Below are 6,791 nucleotides of genomic sequence, written 5' to 3'. Positions count from 1 at the left end.
GGTTTTGGGATTAAGCCCCTCACAACAGGCTCAGAGCTCAGTGGGGAGTCTGCTTGAGATTCTCTAGCTCTCCCTTTGCCCCTCCCCCTACTCACACTCTCTCTTTCTCTCTCTAAAGTAAGTAAACAAAGCTTTTTAAAAAAAGAATTATTAATAAACATTTTCATCATCTCATTAAGTTTCAGAAAGAACTTGCATTGGGCGTTAATAAAATTTGTAGTCCTTTGGACACCTGGGTGGCTCAGTTGGTTAAATGCCTGCCTTCATTCAGCTCAGGTCATGATCCCAGGGTGCTGGGATTGAGTCCTGCATTGGGCTCCTTGCTCAGCAGGGAGCCTGATTCTCCCTCTGACTGTCACTCCCCCTGCTTGTGTTCTCGCACATGCTCTCTCTCTCTGACAAATAAATAAAATCTTTAAAAAGAAAAATTTGTAGTTCTTTTCTACCCTTCTGAACGTGTTACCTAGAACAATTCAAAAGAAAGAATAAGCAATCAATACTTTTGTGATATTGATAGCGATAAAACTCTAGGTTGTGCTTTTAAAAATTTCCCTGTTTATAAGTAGCTTATCAACTTTCTAGAAAGACCCACTTCTGAGGTGATACCAGTTTGTCCTTTGCTAAAAAGCTTTCATCCAAAAAAGACCCAGAGGGCTCCTGGCTGCCTCAGTTGTTTAGATGTCTGCCCTCGGGTCAGGTCATGATACCAGGGTCCTGGAATCGAGCCCCACATTGGTGTCCCTGCTCAGCAGGGAGCCTGCTTCTCCCTCTCCTTCTGCCTGCCACTCCCCCTGCTTATGCACACTCTGTCAAATAAATAAAATCTTTTTAAAAAATAAATAACAAAAAAGACCCATGAAGACAGACCTTAGTAAAGGAATATGAACTTAAAAAGGACTTAAAAAGCAAACTGATTTAAACCAATAAATGTCCCCAAATTACTCCCAGGGACCTAAAAGAGGGGCAGACATTATATTTTATAGGCACCAGCGCCATTTTGTAATGTGAAGAAATGTAAATAGTTTTCTCATGAAGCTGTCCCCTCAGAATAGTTAAGTGGACATGGAAGAGACCTATACGTAAGTGTTTGTACACATAACAGCAAACACAAATCCCTTTGTGTGTGATGTATTCTATTATTTTGTAAACAAACAAACAGAAAACTGTGTCGCTATGTCTCACACCAAAAGAAAAAATGGGCTAGGGGGCACCTGGGTGGCTCAGTTGTTAAGCGTCTGCCTTCGGCTCAGGTCATGATCCCAGGGTCCCGGGATCGAGCCCTACATCGGGCTCCCTGCTCCGCAGGAAGCCTGCTTCTCCCTCTCCCACTCCCCCTGCTTGTGTTCCCTCTCTTGCTGTATCTCTGTCAAATAAATAAATAAAATCTTAAAAAAAAAAGAAAGAAAAAAGAAAAAATGAGATAGAAATATGAATAGCCCTTTCATGGAAAATTAATTGCTTATGGCTTTTAACCATGACAAAATGCAAATTAAAACTGCCCTGACGTGTCATTTCTCTCTTGTCTCAGTGTAAAAATCCAGAGTTTGACAACATAATTTTGAATGAAGTTGTTGAAAGACTAGAATTCTCACACCTTATCAATGGTCATTTAAAATGCTACAACCTTTATGGAAAGACATCTAAAAAATCTATAGAAGTATATATTTACTTGCATCCTAATTTATAACTACTACTTTTAGGGATCTATTAGAGATATTTTGAAAAATATTAAGATATATATACAAGGTTATTCCATGCAGCATTCTTTGAAATGGCACACAAACTGGAAACCCAAATATTCAAAAATTAGGGGACTAACTAGGTAAAGCACAACATGAGCACACTATAAAATAAAATATGACATGGGGCGCCTGGGTGCCTCAGTCAGTTAAGTGACTGCCTTCGGCTCAGGTCATGATCCCAGGGTCCTGGGTTCGAGCCCCTCATCAGGCTCCCTGCTCAGCGGGAAGCCTGCTTCTCCCTCTCCCACTCCCCCTGCTTGTGTTCCTTCTCTCACTTTGTCTCTCTCTGTCAAATAAATAAATAAAATCTTAAAAAAAATAAATAAATAAAAAATAAAATAAAATAAAATAAAATATGACATGCCATCACGATGCAGTAGGATACAGTTTTAAAAAGGAATGAGGAGGGGTGCCCGGGTGGCTCAAGTGGTTAAGCGGCTCGGGTCATGATCCTGGGGTCCTGGGATCAAGCCCTGCATAGGGCTCCCTGCTCGGTGGGGAGTCTACTTCTCCCTTTTCCCTCTGCCTCTGCCTCTCGCCCCACCTTCTGCTCTCTCTCTCTTTCTCTCTCAAATAAATAAATAAAATCTTCAAAAAAATTTTTAAAAATAAGGAATGAGGAATTTCTCTCCATATAATTATGGAACAATCAACATGATAAGTGTTAACACAGCAAGGTGGAGTGCACTGTATATCACAAACTACCATTTATCTATGAAGGAGAGAGAACATACTTACATATATGAATTTGCTTATTTTAAAAATAATAGAAGTATGAGATTCGTTAAATAGTTATATAGGGTAAGTAAAAGAAATAGGGTAGTGTGGGCAAAGAATCTGAACAGACATTTTTCTAAAGAAGACAAACAAATAGCCAATAAATACATGAAAAAAAGTATTTTGTCATCCTTAGCCATCAAGGAACTGCAAGTCCAAACCACAATGAGATACCACTTCACAACCTCTAAGATGGCTACAATCAAAATACATATAATACCAAGTGTTGGAAAGGATGTGGGCAAACCAGAACACTCATACATTGCTGGGAGGAAATGTAAAATACTGCAATCACTTTGGAAAACGGTCTGCCAGGTCCTCAAAACGTTAAACCTAAAGTTACCAACTGATCCAGCAATTCCACTCTGAGGTGTATATATACACAAAAGAAATAAAGCTTACGTCTTATGCAGAAAAATGGTATACAACTGTTCAGAGCATTATTCAAAATAATGAAAGAAACAGCCAATGTCCATCAATTGCAAAATGGAAAAAATAAAATATATAATAGCATACATTGAATATTTAGCCATAAAAGTGAATGAAGTACTAAACTCTGCTACAACATTGTTGCACCTTGAAAACATTATGCTAAGTAAAAGAAGCCAGACATAAAAGTCCACATTATATGATTCCATTTGTATGAAATGTCCAGAATAGAAAAATCTATAGAGACAGAAAGTACCCTAGTGGTTAATAGGGCTGAAGGAACGGAGGGAAAGGGGGCTGACTGAACAGTTGTAGGCAAAGGGATAGAAACTAGACTGATTCTTTCAATGGATCATATTTGAAAGATGTGACACTGGAGTCATGAAAATTTTATGTATTTATAAAACAAAATAAACACTTTAAAGTAGACCCTGAGAGTTAAAATGAAAAAAAAAAGGCTTTATTTTATACTCATTTGTAGGAACTGCCCTAACATATTTAAAAGACAATTATTTGTGACCACAGTTAGTAATGACATACTGTATTTTAATTTTATTTTTTTTAAGATTTTATTTGTTTATTTGACAGAGAGAGAGAGATGGTGAAAGCAGGAACACAAGCAGGGGGAGTGGGAGAGGGAGAAGCAGGCTTCTCGCCGAGCAGGGAGCCCGATGTGGGACTCGATCCCAGGACCCTGGGATCATGACCTGAGCCGAAGGCAGACGCTTAACGACTGAGCCACCCAGGTGCCCAGCATACTGTATTTTTAAAAGTTGCTAAGAGACTGGGTCTTAAAAGTTTTTATCACAAAAAAAAATTTTTTTTTTTAACTATGTGTACTGATGCATGTTAACTAGACATACTGTGGTGATCATTTCTTATTATATACATATATTGAATCATTATGTTACAACCTGAAACTAATATAATGTTATATGTCAATTATATACCAATAAAAAAAGACAATGATTTGACAAGTATACCCAGTGGCACATTTTAAAAAATAAAGCAATGCAGAAAAAATTCTTAATCTTTCTTCAAACATCATATTGATGGTACTATAATTCTCAGATTGTTATGTACGCATTTTTATATAAATAGAACTGAAAATTACATTGTTCTTGGTAAATTGGCATTTTAAATGGGAGAGAGGAGGTACAAATGTAAGATACATGAGTAAAACAAAAATCTTGTACTCTTGAATTTGAATAAGAAAGATTAATATGAACTCATGATCTATTTTGCTTTTAAAAAACCGCTAGCTCTTATATAGTGGGAGATCCCCAATGATTTCCCACTACTCATGTCTACACATCTGTATAATCACCTTCCCTTGAGTATGAGTGAAATCTGTACTGTTTCTCATTAATAGAATATTTCAAAGGTTATTGGATATTACTCCCTTGATTAGATTATGTTATATAGCAAACATGATGAAGTTACTCTGAAGATTACATTATGTTGTAGGAGACTCCATCAGACTGAGAGATTACTCTTGCTGGCTTGATGAAGTGGGTGGCCATGATGGAGAAGTTCTCATGGCAAGGGACTGAAACCCTCTTGGGAACGTGAAAGCACCTTCCAGCAAACAGACGCAAAAGCTGGTGCCTTGAGTCATACCACTGGAAAAAAAATGAATCCCAACAACATGAACAGGCTCTGGGCTTGAAAGTATATTCTTTCGGAGGTGAGCTTCCAGATGGCAATGCAGCCTGGCTATCAGTTTAACTGCACATTTGTGAGGGGCCCTGAGCAAAATACAAAGCCAAGCCATGCAAGAGACCCAAGCTGCACTAACTATGACATAAGAAATATATTGTTTTAAGCTGCTAAATTTGTGATTAAGCAGAAATTTAAAACTAATATACCTAATTTAAAAAACTTACAATGACTAAGTAGTGATGGGCACTCTAACATTCAGCTTCAGACCTTTAATTTTGCCCTAAAAAAAGCTAATGCTTCTTAAAGAAATGACTAATTACACAATTGCAACAGGCAATGCATGACTATAGCCAGACATTCAGTAGAAACAGGAAAGATTCACACCATATTCTTAGGTCTACAGAAAAGAAAATGTAAATTTGATGAGAAAAGAAATGTAAGGTATCAAAAGTACCAAACAAAATTAAGACAGATGAACAGATGAAAAATATCCTATCTAAAATGAAAAATCCAATGTGTGAGCTTAACAATAGATTAGACACTGCAGAAAAAAAGATCAGTGAACTTAAAGACATACAACAGAATCCATCCACATGAAGCAGAGGGAAATAAAAGACTAAAAAAAGGAACAGGGCCTTGGTTACATGGGAGATAATATCAGAATCCCTGAGGTAGAGACAGAAACAAATTTTTAAGAAATGACTAACAAGAGTGTGAGCAGAAGGGGCAGCGTGAGAAGGAGAGAGGACCCAAGCAGACTCCGCGCTGAGCACAGAGCCCAGGTGGTCTCAATCTCACAACCCTGAGATCAGGGCCTGACTTGGAACCAAGAGTCAGAGGCTTAACCAACTGTACCACCCAGGCAACTCTATGCAAAGAAATTTAAAGTAATAGGAACTGTATATGAGATGTATCCTGTTTTAAGCTGCTACAGTTGGGATAATCATTACAAAAGAACAGAAAACTAATACATTTCACTATTTGAAAAAAAAAATCTTACACTGACTAACGTATTTGCAATGGGTACCCTAGTACCCAGACAGCAGACTCTTAATTTCTCACTAGAATAAACTAGTGTTCCTTAGAAAAATTACTGATTAGGCAGAGTACCCGGTGGTCCTGTAGATCTGTTTCTTGTTTCAACAGTGTTTGGATGGAACAGACCCAAGGATGCCCCTTCTACTAGCCTCTAACCATTCTCCAAACTTTTTTCCAGTTGCAAATTTCAGAGCCATCTCCTTAGCCACCCTCTTACTCCGGGACCAGTCAATATTCTATTTTGAGCTTACTTCTTAATTACTGATCAACCATGAGTGTCCAGACATGTCAGAATTATTCCACTGAGGTGAGGGCCAACACCAACCACCTGATCAACATGCATCTAAGGGCCTCTTACACCTATCTTTCTCTGGGCTTCTATTTTGACCATGATAATGTGGCTCTGGAGGGCGTGGGCCACTTCTTCTGTGAGTTAGTTGGCTGAGGAGAAGCGTGAGGACACGGAGCATCTCTTGAAGATGCAAAACCACCGCAGTGGCTACATCTTCTTCCAGGACTGCAGAAGCCATCCCAAGATGAGTGGGGTAAAACTCTGGATGCCAAGGAAGCCACCCTGGCTTTGGAGAAGATCCTGAACCAGGCCCTTTTGGATCTGCATGTCCTGGGTTCTATTCTTGCAGATTCCCATCTCTGTGACTTCCTGGAGAATCACTTCCTAGATGAGGAGGTGAAACTCATCAAGAAGATGGGCAACCACCTGACTAAGCTCTGCAGGCTGGCTGCCCCCAGCCTGGGCTGGGTGAGGATCTCTTCCAAAGGCTAATTCTCAAACACAACTAGGAGCCTCTGGAGCCCAGCAGTCTTTCAGGGGCCCCTCTGACATCACCCTGGTGCTAGGGCTTGTGCCTGAGCCTCTCCTGGCAGCCACTAGGCAGCTTTTTAACCACCTTGGAGCCCTCTCCCAAACCATGGATCAAATGGGGGAAAGAAAGCTTTTTGCAGCAGCAAAAAACAAAAAAAAAAAAAAAAAATTACTGATCATAACTCTGGGAAAAGCAAACATACATGTGTGACTATAACTATTTTCCTTCAACTTCCTTTAAAGTTAATGACAGTTTAAATTAAAAATGTTACTTATGTATCATTTTGTGGGTTATAATTTATGTAGCATATGATACATAT

The 6,791-nt window shown here is 38.9% G+C and overlaps 1 pseudogene; it reads left to right on the top strand.

Moving 5' to 3' along the window:
* The first annotated feature begins 5,919 nt into the window (after positions 1–5,919).
* Positions 5,920–6,449, top strand: LOC112809514 (ferritin light chain pseudogene; annotated as a pseudogene).
* The last annotated feature ends 342 nt before the right edge of the window (positions 6,450–6,791 follow it).

Source organism: Callorhinus ursinus, unplaced genomic scaffold (assembly GCF_003265705.2).
Source record: "Callorhinus ursinus isolate GAN/ISIS: 27379988/994484 unplaced genomic scaffold, GSC_fseal_2.0 scaffold42, whole genome shotgun sequence".
Taxonomy (NCBI): domain Eukaryota; kingdom Metazoa; phylum Chordata; class Mammalia; order Carnivora; family Otariidae; genus Callorhinus; species Callorhinus ursinus.
This window is presented reverse-complemented; position numbering and strand designations above follow the sequence as displayed.